We start from the raw sequence: 15,125 nt of genomic DNA, 5'->3' as shown, positions 1-15,125 counted from the left end.
CAATCCATGCCAGTTCCATAAGCATGGAATAGACAGCATCATCTTTTTCCAATGGTGTAAGAACATAGGCTGTGGTAGTAGGGGTGTGTGGGTGCTGCAGCACACCCAAATTGCCAATGCTGGAGTTCAGAAGGTGCATGAGCAATAAAGTTTCCTTTAAGTTTAGTTTTTTTGGTCACCTTTGCTTGGTTCAAAGACAGAGTTCAAACATTAGGTTATGTCTTCTGACAAATTGCTGCTTATTATTTTAACATGGGGAACAGTGTTTACTTTTCTTTCTCCAATTGCACAGTTAGAGTATTTTGTTAAGTGAACTATATGACAATCTTGCTTGGGTACAGGGAGTGAGAAAGGAAAGGCTGTAGGATGCCAGTTGTTTTCTAACACACAACATTTAAATACTTGCAAAATAACTACAAATATTTCAAAATACATTAGCACTTAGGAAAGCACAAAAATAAAAATGTTTGTACTTCTGATGTATGAGAGAAAAAAGGATTTTAGTAGGATCCAAACAAATCAATAAACTTTACTTGAGATGTGTGAATGGTAAATAATTGCTTACAGCCGATTTCCGCAACATTCTGTTTGTGCATTAAATAGTTTTACCAGTAAAACTGCATGTCAGTGTGAATGTTGTGGCCATTTTGATAGAAATCTACTGTCTGTAAATGATGGTGCACTACCACACCAATATGGTGTGGTGTACGTACACAGGTAATAGTTCCTCAAAGCATTGGATTGCTTCTCTTTTTCTGTGTACCCACAGTGTTGCAAGAAGTCCAAAAGGTGGGAGAGAAGGTGTGCTAAGTAATTGCTTGTCATGCATGGTAAACCCAATCTGCCTCCAGTTTCTGCATAGGGTATCTCGCACCTCAGAGTGCTTCATATCAGAATGTATCTTGGCCAGTATGGTCTTGAGAGTAAGACCCCAAAAATGAAGTTGTACCCAGTTTTACAGTCATGTTTTCTGTGGCCCTTATCCACTATGTTACTTTAAGATGTGTCCATTTTAGAAATTCAGTCTTGGTCTGATGAATTAGAGAATCACGATTGTCCACAACCATTTTCTTTAGACTATGGTTACACATGCCCCTCATAACTTGAGACCTTTGTGGACCCAGGTCGTGGTGTAGCCACAGGCACTCTCCCTAGTTGTCAGACGAGTCACTGGTAATGATTCGCTTTTGCTCCAGTTTATTTTATATTCACAGACTAGTGAGGGCTGTATAAGAGAAATCAAAGCTTCAATGGTTGACTTTGGCTTGATTATTGTTAGGAGGTCATCAGCAGCATAGAGTGGTGTCACAAGTATCTGCCGTGACAAGTGAGAAAAGTAAGTGCAATAGTAGATATCCTTCCACCATACCTCTGCAAATCTGTGTGGTTTAGTAGAGAAAGCCCCTACAGTGGATTTATGAGAATTGTGAGTTGTGGGGCCACCAAGCATTTAGTCTGAAATCTTGTCCTAGCCCAAACCTTACAGTGTACAGATTACATAATTCCATTCACTCAACACAGTCAAAGGCTTTTTCTTCATCAAGTGACTCCTCTGGTATGTGTCTGGTCTTCCAAAACAGATGGCTAAAATCTGCATATGGTTTCTTCACATTCAACCAAGAACAAAGCCCACCTGTGAGTTATGTACCAGTGACAGAATCACTCAGAGCCTGTTCACAAAGGTAAACTTACACTTCTTTGTAAGTTTATGATTGCTTGTTATTCCCAAAGACATTTATGAATGCACATGTAAAAAGATAGGTCTTTTTATGTGTGGAGACTCCACACTCTTAAAAAATACTACTCACAAATTCCGTTGTGAATAGCAAACAATTCCAAACTTACCCAAAAGTGTAAGTTTATCATTGTGGATCATGTCCTCTGTGTGAAGTTTGACATTCACCTTAATCAATGATAGCGGGTGGTAACTGGGGCTTTGCAACATATTTTACCTGTTTTGGGTATTAACAACATTGAAGTCTTGTTTTAGATTGGACACCAATTACCATAAGCCTCTTCCTCTTTAAATACTACAGGAACCGGGGTACTAACATAGTTCTGTTAACCTTGCAGAATTCTCCAGGGCAAGCCTCAACCCCAGGTGGTTTACAAATAAGGAGGCTAGAGATGATAGTGGCAGATGTCTTCTCTTTGTTGCAGTGGTATCATCCCTCATCGCCCCTTATCAGCAAGGCTAGCTTGAATCCGGTGGCATGGCAAGCACAGGACCATGTTTGCATTCTCCAGCAATTCTGTTCATCATCTGTTCTTTTCACTTTTGTCACCTCACATGGGAAGGGTATGTCCAGACGTGGGTCCTGTGCTCACTGTGCCACTGGATTCAAACTAGCCTGGCTGATGAAGGGTGATACCCTGAAACCAGTCCAGGATGCTTGTTTTCGTTCCAGGGAGGACCTGGTCTGGCAGTTCGGGCTGGACTGTTCCATGGTGAGCAGAGTCAAGACTGATTTGCATATGGCTGGGTCCCAACTGGGGTGGTGTGGTGAACAAAAAAACAATGGATTAAACCCAGACCTGTGATTTAGAGTGAACGTTTGCATTGTTCAGCATTCCGTCTATCATTTATTCTTTTTGTTTTCATGCATAAAATAGCAGCAAAAGCAGTAAATCCAAATGGCAGTGAAGAAGTACTTGACATATACGAATGTTACATAGTTTTCAGCTGAACCAACAGTCCATTTCACCCTAACACTTAAATAACCCAGTGAAATATGCTTACCCCAAATGGTACTAAAACACTTTAAAGTCAGAACCAACATGGCTCTGGTTCAATAGGTTGCTATGATCACTCGTGTGAACCAAGTAAGCACAATTAAACAGCGATGCTTGATGAGAAGTCTCTGAGAAGCGATTAATCCTGTCAAGACTGCATTTCTCCTCTGCATCCTGCACGTCACAGCTCTTTTCTAATTTGTCAAATAGAGATGTCATTGGATACTGTACCTTTCATAAGCAGGGATAACAATTACATAAAACTGTACAGTCAGCTGTACATTATAAAGATATTATGAGTCACCAAGGAGTACTTTACATTGTCTGTAATATGTGCATTGAGCTCAGGGGATATTTGTCCAGTCTTTAATAGGCACATGATGAAAGTGCATTGTTATTTTCAGGAAGTGAGCACATTGGTTACTGGCGGTGCCCATTTTGGAAGAAGGGTCAGAGGTCCTTGGGCATACGTTGATGGTAAACCAGCAGCAATATTGTAAGTATCACTGTTTATAATCCAGGTACACACATCTTGCATAAACTGTTATATGCGGCCTGGTCTTGTTTATGTAAAATGTGTAGATGCAGTATGTAACCATTCTTGTATGCAGCACCAGGACTCCCGTTGTGACTTCTTCACACTATATAAAATGGCAAATATAATAACCCACATTTTTTTTAAACAAATGGTGCTGTAGTTCTGTATAATCCCATAATTAAAGAAGCATTTGCACTGCAATGGGTCTCGCATTTGCTTGAGTTGTAAACTCCTAACCAGACTTTTCTTGCCACATAAACTGTAAATGAAAAGTAAAACAGTTTCACCTAAGCGAGCCGACGGCCACCATGAGCATGAAACAGACAAACAAAAGGAAACAGAACTTCTCTAGCAGTCAAACCAATCAGGAAAAGGGCAATTCTACTTCTAACCGGCAAAAGTGCAATTATGCATGTAACAGGGTCGATGTCATGCAAAGCGCTCAACTACTGCCCAGCGAGATCGCACTGTGTAGGAAATAAAAAGAAAAAGTAGTCTAGATCCATGCAGAAAACATGGATCCTCTTATGTTTTCAGTGTTTTACCAGTGCACTCGAGGAGGGCTAAACACCGGAAAAGTCACGACGTATGCATGCCTTTCAATAATGAAATCAAGCAAATTTTAAAAGGCAAGCCCATGAACCAACCAAACTGATGGCCGTGACATAGGCATGGTTAAAAGCCCATAGAGAGATTACAACAGGGGCCAGAGCGCTTAGGGCTCTACCCCAAAAAGGCTGAAATTGAATGAATATTGACAATACTTCAATAAATGACAGTAGGCAAGTTAGGCTAATCTTTGGTTAATAAGCATGTCTTAAGTGAAGAGGTGTTAACGCAAAATTATTTGAACAGTTTAGTGGTTTGCAGATTTGCTATGCACTTCGGCATCTTCCTAGGCCATTTCCACTTGGTTGTCTGTTGTCACTAACATTGGATTCTAAATCAGATTACAAACTACTCTAATGGAAGACCGATAAAAATGAGGTTTGATTTTCACTACTCTGATGTCAAAGCAGTGTAAAACTAGGCTTTAACCAGTGCTCTGATGGACACTGTTTTGCGGACTACTCTAAATGCTCAGTGTCCTCATGCCTGAGACATGCGATTTATATGGCAGTTGAATGTCTATATGTGACATCCCTTTGCTTTCTTCTCTTGATTCTCTGCAGAACCAAGGAACATAGGGCAATGTAGGTGGAATTCTGGGATCAACAACTACCCCATTTGTTTTCAGATGCTGGTCGGTGCAGATTGGTCTTGCAGAACCATTTCTGACCGGGCTGTGTAGTGAGCACTCTCAAAGCCGAACTCTCAGGCTGCTGCAAGCATGGTGCCAGCTCTTTGCTCCCACTGAAAGTATGGTTCAGATTAAAGGCCTGATTTAGATATTGGAGGACGAGTTACTCCATCACAGTGCTGATTGTCATCCGGCCACCGAAATCTAATTCCCATTTTACCCTATAGGATTTAGATTTCGGCGGATGGGATATCCGACATGGTTGTGATGGAGTATCTCACCCACTAATATCTAGCTATGGCCCGGATTGTGGAATATAAGGCTGATAGTACAGTGCAACAAGGTGGCAGGATGCCATATGTTACATTTTTAAAATAGTTTTTCAGAAGCATGCACAAGAGAGTTACCAAGGTTGTTGTGGTGGTAACTGACAAGATCCCAAGTATTTGATCTTTTAATCATTGAGATGGTTTTTGAAGGGTGGTTTTACGGGTAGTGGTAGAGGGGGGCAGAATGCCAGGATGACAGCATTGTTTGTGTATTTGGGAGTCAGCCCAGGGTGGCACGGGAGCTTTAAAGAATGTCAGGTATGGGTTTTTTAAATATTTGGAGCAGATAACCACAGTGTACTTAAGGTGGGTGATGGGCAAAATATAGACTAATTTAATGATACAGAGAGGGATGCTGGAGGACGTGAGGCCATGTTTAGCATGACTACTTCTCCCCTGTGCAGTAGTTACCCAAGGGATTAGCTTAGAGGTGATAAGGAGTTGGAGTAGCTAAGTACAGCATATATAATTGTTAATGGATAGCCTTAACTAATATGGAGTTTTATACTTCACAATTTCCTGTGATATCACAGACAACTCATTGTCTAATGGATTGCTGTTTGAGTCCCTCAATGGAAAACAACCCTGTTATTGACAGTTACCAACCTATAATTTCACTTTATAAGAGTAAGCACGTGGATACCTCAGTCGATAAATACTAGAATATATACAATGTGTTTCCATGAGTCACATAGATCATAAATGTGAGATACTATGATTGGAAGATCTGATAATACAAAATGGGGCAAATAGAGTTTGATTCAGTCCCTGGTAAGGGAACCTTTTTGTATCATGGAAACACAGGAGAAAATAGATTAACTCACTAAATAGAACACATGTATATCTTTTAAATCACAGAAACATAAAAGAGATATTAGTGCTTACACAAATATGAAAGCATAGGTCAGGTTTAATTTGCTATAGTGTTTTTTTCTGTTTGTGTTATTAAATAAGGAACAGGATGATTTTTGTCAAAATACCATTTTTATATTTGAAATCTTTAAACAAATTATTTTGCATTTTTTCAGGAGTAAATACAGCGAAAAGTGGGAAATGAGTTTGTGCCATATGCACATGTGAAAATGCCATGTTCTCGATCCACAGGCACATATTGATCAACCATGGAGCTAATGGACTTGCTCTGTTTTTCATGTTTTGCATGAATGTATATTTTATGACATATGGCATCAAAAGTGCCTGGGTGGTAATTCTTTTTCCACACTAAACTCGAGATTATAATAATCTTTACACACATACTTGGTAGACTGGGTCTCTTAGTACAACTATACGGGATGCAAGTAAGTATTGTATGGAGTTGTAAATCAAACAAACTGTGTCCAGAGCAGGGTGTAGCATTTCTGATGAATCTCCAACAGGAGGCAGCACCAGTAACCCACGAAAGATACCAAGTAAACTTCTGAGGCAGTGCGCCCTTCGATTATACAAGTGAGGGAGGTCACCACAGACCATTTCTACTTGACCCGTAGTTACAACAGATAGTAACTAATTCAAGGTGTACACTCAAAAGAGCTGCCACAAATCAATCATACGTCAAAATATACCTTGTTAAACGTCTTATTTGCCAGAGCATTGTTCATATGAACTTGTTTGTCCCTTGTCACATGGAAACTATACTTGTTCTGACACAAAAAACATAATTCGGGCCACACCAGCTTTGCACCAGTAGAATGCAATGATATATTTGTACGTGGGTTCTTCTTTTCACCGTGAACGTACACGGTATCCTTTTCATTCGTTTTGTAAAACCACGTATTGAAGAAAGTAGAGCGTGATCTGGATAAATGTAACCCAGAAACGGATCCCCTCACATTACTTATTACAAAAGAATCGCTAAGTACCGCAGCACATGTGGGAATAGAAGTCTCTATTCATCTATTACATTCTGTCAATGTTGCATATTAAATGACTTCTATTTAAAAGCAGAGATTCCCCAAAAGAATAATACAGACTTAATTAAAATGTCAATACAAGGCAAAGTGCATGAGGAATTCTATTTGAAATAGCTTATTCTTTTTACTGCTTTTGTGACTGCTAACCCATAGGCAAATATCGTCTCTGAGATTGAAGCCATTGTTTTTTTCTTTAAGTATCTTATTTATTTTGCATTTTTCATTGTAACAACATTGGAAAAAACAACATAAAAAATAATGGTGTGGATGACATATATATGGAGTGTGGTATAACATAGTACAGTACATTCACTTGCAATTGGCAGTGCACAGTTGTCATAGAGGTACAACATAGACACCTATAATCTCTCACACTCCTCTTCAGTGCAACTGACTTGAGTATTACCCACACTGTCTCCGGGTCTTCTGTGTTGTTCGTGTACTCCTTTGTATAGTGCACCGCCCCGGCCACCGTCCACCAGATCAAACCTATAATAGCTAATCCACCGGCTCCATACCTTATGAAATTTTCGGGGACAGCCCCTACTGGCATATGTTACCTTCTCAGGAGCCATGTAAAGATCCAAATCTCTCTTCCATTCTTGAAGGTTCAGGTCTTCCGTCGCCCGCCCACGTTCATGCTACATCATGTTTTGTAACTACAAGTCCCAGAGCACTAAAGAGAAGGTGGGGTCTTGGAATGTCTACATCATTTGGGATATCCAATATGACATATTTGGAGTCAGTTGGGGGTGTCACCTCCAGGATGCTGCCGAGTTCTACCAGGATTGCCTTCCAATATTCCTGAATATGGGGCAGTGTCATAATGTGTGTATGAAATGTCCTCTGTCATGGTAACACCTGCAACTTTCGGGCCATTTCGCTTTATCCATTGCGTGTAGTTTAGCCCTGTCATAGCACACACTGTGCAGGATTTTGTATTGAATAAGGCGCAACCGGGATTTGATAGCAAACTCCCTAGGATGCATCAGTGCTGCCTCCCAATCAATATGCTCAAGGTCACCCACATCCCTCCTCCAGTGGTCTCTGACACTGTAAGTTGTCTGGCATTTTGTGGTTCAGTGTGCAATATGTGAGTGGTATAGCCCCCTACGTGAGTTTCTCTGGCAACAGTATTCCCTCTAGTAGGGTGTGGTCCGGGATATCAGTGACTGTGAGGCCCTCAGAGTTCCAGGAATGTTTTAATTGCACACATTTAAAAAACTGGGAGTTGTGCAATTTATAGTTGAAACAAAAAGACACCAATGATTTCAACTCCCCATTGTCAAGGATGTCCCTAATCACAGAGACTGCAATTAGGTCCCATGCCCCAAAGCCTTGCAATTTGGTAATCTCAGACAGACATGATCCCTTCCAGAGTGGTGTTGCCTTTGTAATCTTTTGGGCCAAACCAATCATCTTCGTTGCCCTACTCATACTTCCAATGATACCTGGGTTACCGGGAGCAGGCGTTGTTTGTTTGCCACCATAGAGGTAATGTAGGTAAGAAAGGCTGACCAGGGTGCCTCTTTTTAGTCTATATGTGGGATGGTCCTGTGGTATATGGACCAAGTCACTAACTGGGATTAAGTGAGCCGCCCAGTAGTAGGTCTCCATATCTGGGAGAGCAATGCCTCCATTTTATTGGTTTTGCTTTAGGGTCTTCAGAGCTATTCTTGGGTGTCCACCCTGTCACAAAAGAGACCACACTTCCCCATGAATAGTGGAGAATGTGTTCTTGGGAGTGAGAAGTATGTAATTTGAAGGGCGTACAGTAGTTGTGGCAGGGTAATCATCTTGAAAAGGGCCATCTGCCCCAATAGTGACAAAGAGAGATCCCTCCACCTGTCTGCATCTTTTTGGAAGCATTGACACCACCCTTCCAAGCTTATAGTGGTAACAGGCTTCTATGTGGGGTGTGATAGAGATACCAAGGTATTTAAAGCCCCCAAGGGCCACTTTTAGATTGCCCATTGTTGGGGGGCAGTTTTGAGTAATCCCTGCAGAGAATATAGTGGACATGTCCTAATTCATTTTGTACTCTGAAGGTGCCCGTACTCTCCAAAAATGTGGATTAGGGTGGGGAGAGTGCTCAGGGGTTAAGTGATGTACAAAACAATATCATCTGCATAGAGTGAAACCTTCTCCTCCACTTCATCTGTAGCTGTGACCCAGAAGCGTCAGCTATTTGGGTGCATCTGGACCTTACACACCAAGGACTCCATCGTAAGGGCAAATACAAGAGGGGAGAGGGGGCATTTCTGCTGGGCCCCTATGCCAAAAGAAAACTCAGAAGATGACAACCTATTGACATGGACTGTCACCTTAGAGTCTCAGTAAAGGATTGATATCAATATTTATGCCCAATCCAAATTTGCCTTCTCTGCATCTAGGGACAAGAAGACATGAGGGGACGGTTGGTTTTTAACCACTGATATCCAAGTGTGGGTGTGGCGTAGGTTCATATGGGTGGAATGCTCTGGCATTAACCCGGACTGGTTCCAATGAATGAGGGGTGTTTTGACTCAGAGCAACAGTGTAGCCAAAATAGTGGCCAGAATTTTTACATTTAAGAGCGATATTGGGTGATAAGCGGCACATCCGTCCTGCAGTTTACTCTCTTTATGGAGTACTGTGATGAAGGCTGTCCAGAGGTCTGGCAACATTATAGCTGTTTTGTTTATTTCCTTAACAAGTTTTAACAAATTGAGACCCAGAATATCAATGTAATGTATTTAAAACCCAGCAGGTATGCCATTGGGCCCTGGGGTTTCACCCGTCCTGAGCCTGGAGACCTCTTTCTTTATGTCAGCAAAGGTGAAGTCACTCTCGAGGGCTTTGACCTCTCCAGGCACTAGCACCGGGGTCAGAATGGCATCTAGATACTGAGTGATAGCTGCATGGTCACTGAACAGGTGGGATTTGTAAAATAAACTGTAGTAAGTAGCAAATGTGTGCACAATCGGAGTGTCCTGGGTGTGATTGACTCCCTCGGCATCCCACATCTGACTGACCCATCTGGCTTCTATTTCTCCGATCCAGGCCAGCATTTTTCCAACTTTATCTCTGACTTCGTAAAACTGGTGCAAGGGTGCCACACACTGCTGTCTAATGTTATCTTGCACCAGGTCCCCGTACTTTGTGTGGAAGGTTTCTAGCTGTCTCAACGGCAGTGGGTCCACTGAATGGACAGTCTGCTCCTCTAGGTGGATTATTTGTCATTCTAAGCTCTTTAGTTCTGCCTTTTCTTGCTTCTTTTTTTGGGCAACCAAATTCTGTGCTCTATCTCTTAAGACTGTTTTGTAAGCTTCCCTTAACATGACTATTGAGTCAACAGAATCTTTATTTTCCTCAAAGAAGAGGTCAGTCTCCACTTGGATGACTGTAGGAGGCTGGACTGGCTTGTAGTGAGTACCAAGGGGTACTTACACCTTGCACCAGGCCCAGGTATCCCTTATTAGTGTATAGGGTGTCTAGCAGCTTAGGCTGATAGATAATAGTAGCTTAGCAGAGCAGCTTAGGCTGAACTAGGAGACGAGTGAAGCTCCTACAGTACCACTAGTGTCATATGCACAATATCATAAGAAAACACAATACACAGAAATACTAAAAATAAAGGTACTTTATTTTTATGACAATATGCCAAAAGTATCTCAGTGAGTACCCTCAGTATGAGGATAGCAAATATACACAAGATATATGTACACAATACCAAAAATATGCAGTATAGTATTAGAAAACAGTGCAAACAATGTATAGTTACAATAGGATGCAATGGGGACACATAGGGATAGGGGCAACACAAACCATATACTCCAAAAGTGGAATGCGAACCACGAATGGACCCTAAACCTATGTGACCTTGTAGAGGGTCGCTGGGACTGTAAGAAAACAGTGAGGGTTAGAAAAATAGCCCACCCCAAGACCCTGAAAAGTGAGTGCAAAGTGCAATAAAGTTCCCCAAAGAGCACAGAAGTCGTGATAGGGGAATTCTGCAGTAAAGACACCAACCAGCAATGCAACAACGATGGATTTCCAAATGAGGGTACCTGTGGAACAAGGGGACCAAGTCCAAAAGTCACAAGCAAGTCGGAGATGGGCAGATGCCCAGGAAATGCCAGCTGTGGGTGCAAAGAAGCTGCTACTGGACAGTAGAAGCTGAGGATTCTACATAACCAACAAGGGCTAGAAACTTCCCCTTTAGAGGATGGATGCCCCACGCCATGGAGAGTCGTGCAGAAGTAATTTCCTGAAGAAAGACCACAAACAAGCCTTGCTAGCTGCAAGTCGTGCGGTTAGGGTTTTTGGATGCTGCTGTGGCCCAGGAGGGACTAGGATGTCGCCAATTGCGTCAGGGGACTGAGGGGGCACCCAGCAGGACGAAGAACCCTCTCAGAAGCAGGCAGCACCCGCAGAAGTGCCAGAAAAGGCACTACAAAGAGGAGTGAAATGGTGCTCACCCGAAGTTACACAAAGGAGTCTCACATCGCCGGAGGACAACTCAGGAGGTCGTGCAATGCAGGTTAGAGTGCTGTGGACCCATGCTTGGCTGTGCACAAAGGATTTCCACCGGAAGTGCACAGAGGCCGGAGTAGCTGCAAAAGTTGCGGTTCCCAGCAATGCAGTCTGGCGTGGGGAGGCAAGGACTTACCTCCACCAAACTTGGACTGAAGAGTCACTGGACTGTGGGAGTCACTTGGACAGAGTTGCTGGATTCAAGGGACCTCGCTCGTCGTGCTGAGAGGAGACCCAGGGGACCGGTGATGCAGTTCTTTGGTGCCTGCGGTTGCAGGGGGACGATTCCGTCGACCCACAGGAGATTTCTTTGGAGCTTCTAGTGCAGAGAGGAGGCAGACTACCCCCACAGCATGCACCACCAGGAAAGCAGTCGAGAAGGCAGCAGGATCAGCGTTCCAGAGTTTCAGTAGTCGTCTTCGCTACTTTGTTGCAGTTTTGCAGGCTTCCAGCGCGGTCAGCAGTCGATTCCTTGGCAGAAGGTGAAGAGAGAGATGCAGAGGAACTCTGATGAGCTCTTGCATTCGTTATCTAAGGAATTCCCCAAAGCAGAGACCCTAAATAGCCAGAAAAGAGGGTTTGGCTACTTAGGAGAGAGGATAGGCTAGCAACACCTGAAGGAGCCTATCAGAAGGAGTCTCTGACGTCACCTGCTGGCACTGGCCACTCAGAGCAGTCCAGTGTGCTAGCAGCACCTCTGTTTCCAAGATGGCAGAGGTCTGGAGCACACTGGAGGAGCTCTGGGCACCTCCCAGGGGAGGTGCAGGTCAGGGGAGTGGTCACTCCCCTTTCCTTTGTCCAGTTTCACGCCAGAGCAGGGCTGAGGGGTCCCTGAACCGGTGTAGACTGGCTTATGCAGAAATGGGCACCATGTGTGCCCATGAAAGCATTTCCGGAGGCTGGGGGAGGCTACTCCTCCCCTGCCTTCACACCATTTTCCAAAGGGAGAGGGTGTAACACCCTCTCTCTGAGGAAGTCCTTTGTTCTGCCTTCCTTAGCACCCAACCTTTACCAGGTAAAGGTTAGACATATAGGTGACTTATAAGTTACTTAAGTGCAGTGTAAAATGGCTGTGAAATAACGTGGACGTTATTTCACTCAGGCTGCAGTGGCAGGCCTGTAAGAATTGTCAGAGCTCCCTATGGGTGGCAAAAGAAATGCTGCAGCCCATAGGGATCTCCTGGAACCCCAATACCCTGGGTACCTCAGTACCATATACTAGGGAATTATAAGGGTGTTCCAGTATGCCAATGTAAATTGGTGAAATTGGTCACTAGCCTGTTAGTGACAATTTGTAAAGAGAGAGCATAACCACTGAGGTTCTGGTTAGCAGAGCCTCAGTGAGACAGTTAGGCATCACACAGGGAACACATACCTATAGGTCACAAACTTATGAGCACTGGGGTCCTGACTAGCAGGGTCCCAGTGACACATAACAAACATACTGAAAACATAGGGTTTTCACTATGAGCACTGGGCCCTGGCTAGCAGGATCCCAGAGAGACAGTGAAAACACCCTGACATACACACACAAACAGGCCAAAAGTGGGGGTAACAAGGCTAGAAAGAGGCTACTTTCTCACAATGACCCAGTCTATATCCCTACTGCAAAGTTCCCAGGCATTCAGTTTCCATTGTGTGCCTGGAGCTCTGGGTTTTGTCTCAAGTTGAACCAGAAGTGGCAAGTGGTCAGACAGCCCCCTTGATAAGTACTCTACCTGGGACACTCCTTCCACCTCCTGATCAGACAGAAAGATATAGTCCATCTGGTAGTAGACTTTGTGAGCCCCTGAGAAGTAAGAGTATTGTGTGGCATGGGTATGTTTGCATCTCCACAAGCCTGACAGTGCCACTGACTCTGCAAATCGGGGTAGCTTGTGTATTTCCCCCTTAGTTTCTGAGTCATCTGGCAATAGTTTCATAAAATTGATAAAATCTCCCCCTCCTCCCAGATTATGGAGAGAAGTGAGGGTCATTAGCAAAATATCTACCACCTTGGCCAACGTGGGGGTCTGGAGACAGGGAGGTGCATGGATACATACCAAGATAAGTTCCGGCCTGGCCCACATGCCCCTGACTCCCACATATGTGCCCTGGGGGGAGATTTTTTAAATCAAAATCGCTACCCCCCTTGGCCCGAGATGTATCCCTAATGGGCCAGGGCCACATATGTTCCCGATCCCCAGAAAACAACATTGAGTTCCCTGCAAATGCATTTCTTGTAACATGTCTATGTTGTGCTGTAGGTGTTTGATATAGGTCATCACGAACCCGTGTTTGATTTCATTTCCCATCCCGTTCACATTCCACGTTATTACTGTGAGCCCTGGTGTAATGTGGGTAGGCGTCACAACCATTGTGCAATTGTATCGATACCCCTCCAATTGTCGACTGCCTCACGCTGCTCAGTTTACCCCATTGCTGCACTTGTTCTCCACCAACCACCATTAAAACTCAAAGGAAAAAAACTGTAAAACTCATCCTCCCTGTAACCAACCACTCTCCCCACTCCTCACAATCTCCATGCCATATCAGACTTCATCAACATGTAACGACTGTCACAAGAAGATACGGAGAGGTCTGCTGCTGGACCCCTAAGAATATTCAAAATACTGTAACACTAAATCATATAGGAGAAAGGAAAAAGAAAAGGGGAAAGTGGAAGGGAAAAAAGAAGAGGAGAGACAAAAGGAGAGAAAAGAAGAGCAGAGATCTATATGCAGACAGGTGTCCAAGAGTGGAGCTCTGCTGTGCTCTCCTAAAGAGAGGGGGGTCAACATATGCTGACGTCGCCTGGTAACTGCCCAGACCTACAGCCATAGGGATGACCCTTCAGGAATTGAATTGTTGTGGACCTGAGCTGTGGAGCTGCATCTGTTGGTCCTGTTTTGTCATGCCAGTCTCCACAGCTGTGAGTTCAGCAGCAAGGGAGTGTAAACTTTCTACCTCCGAGGATGACTCCCCCCTCATTCAATCCCAACAAGAGAGTCTCAGTTGGTGTGTGCCCTCGGGACTTATTTGTGGTAAGTCTAATGTCCCCCTCTGTGTCTGAGGACCTTCCTCCCCTGTCCTCATTTGTTCTCTTCAGGTATGGGGTGTGATTGTAGCTGTTGTTGTTAACCAAGGTCTATGCCAAACGTAAATGCAGCAGATGACATTGCTCTATGCATTTCAGGCAACCACACTTCTGTATCTGTCATTTAAATCACTCATTAGTGATTGTGATTGAAATTTGCGATCAAGTCATATAAGTCAAGAATATTGCATGCCCATGGCTATGTGCACCCATTTGTTGTCTTTTAGCAGACACCATCAATGTAAACCAGTTTAGAACCCGATAGGAAAGTCGTTACCCAGATAATAGTGTCACCTTGAGTATAATAATATTAGTTTAGCATGTCATAACAATATTGAAGCCCATTGAATTTTATGCCCTCAGATACTCACTGTGTGGTTGGTTTATTGACTAATCAATAACATTTTACTCTGGTAGATGATCAATACTGATTTCCAAGACAGTCCTTCAACATGCAATCATGCTTGAATTTACCTCTTGTTGTATGCCAATACAACAAATGCTTCTCCGCAATTTCTGTCTCTGTGGTGCCTACGTAAGGGATTATACTTGCAATAGCTTGCATCGTGTTGATTTTGATAGATTAATTTAAAAATATAACCCACTGTGGCCAACAGTAGCCAAAGATCAGGCCATTTACATACATTAAAACTTCAGCTCTCCTGTTATGCTGGTGCTTCCATATTTTTGTTTCTTTTTCCCAATGTTCACAAACCTGAGGGAGGGTGTTTGTTTTACTAATTGGGACCTTTGCATTGTAAAAGAAATATAGTAAATTATATGC

The 15,125-nt window shown here is 43.4% G+C and overlaps 1 long non-coding RNA gene across 2 annotated transcripts in view; it reads left to right on the top strand.

Moving 5' to 3' along the window:
* LOC138268179 (uncharacterized) overlaps nucleotides 1–15,125 on the top strand; it is a 279,010-nt gene that overhangs the window by 205,326 nt on the left and 58,559 nt on the right. For both annotated transcript variants that reach the window (XR_011199950.1, XR_011199949.1), the window contains exon 2: nucleotides 3,138–3,229. This is a non-coding gene — a long non-coding RNA (uncharacterized lncRNA). The remainder of the gene's footprint in view (nucleotides 1–3,137; nucleotides 3,230–15,125) is intronic.

This window comes from Pleurodeles waltl, chromosome 12, assembly GCF_031143425.1.
Source record: "Pleurodeles waltl isolate 20211129_DDA chromosome 12, aPleWal1.hap1.20221129, whole genome shotgun sequence".
In the NCBI taxonomy this organism is placed as follows: Eukaryota; Metazoa; Chordata; class Amphibia; order Caudata; family Salamandridae; genus Pleurodeles; species Pleurodeles waltl.
This window is presented reverse-complemented; position numbering and strand designations above follow the sequence as displayed.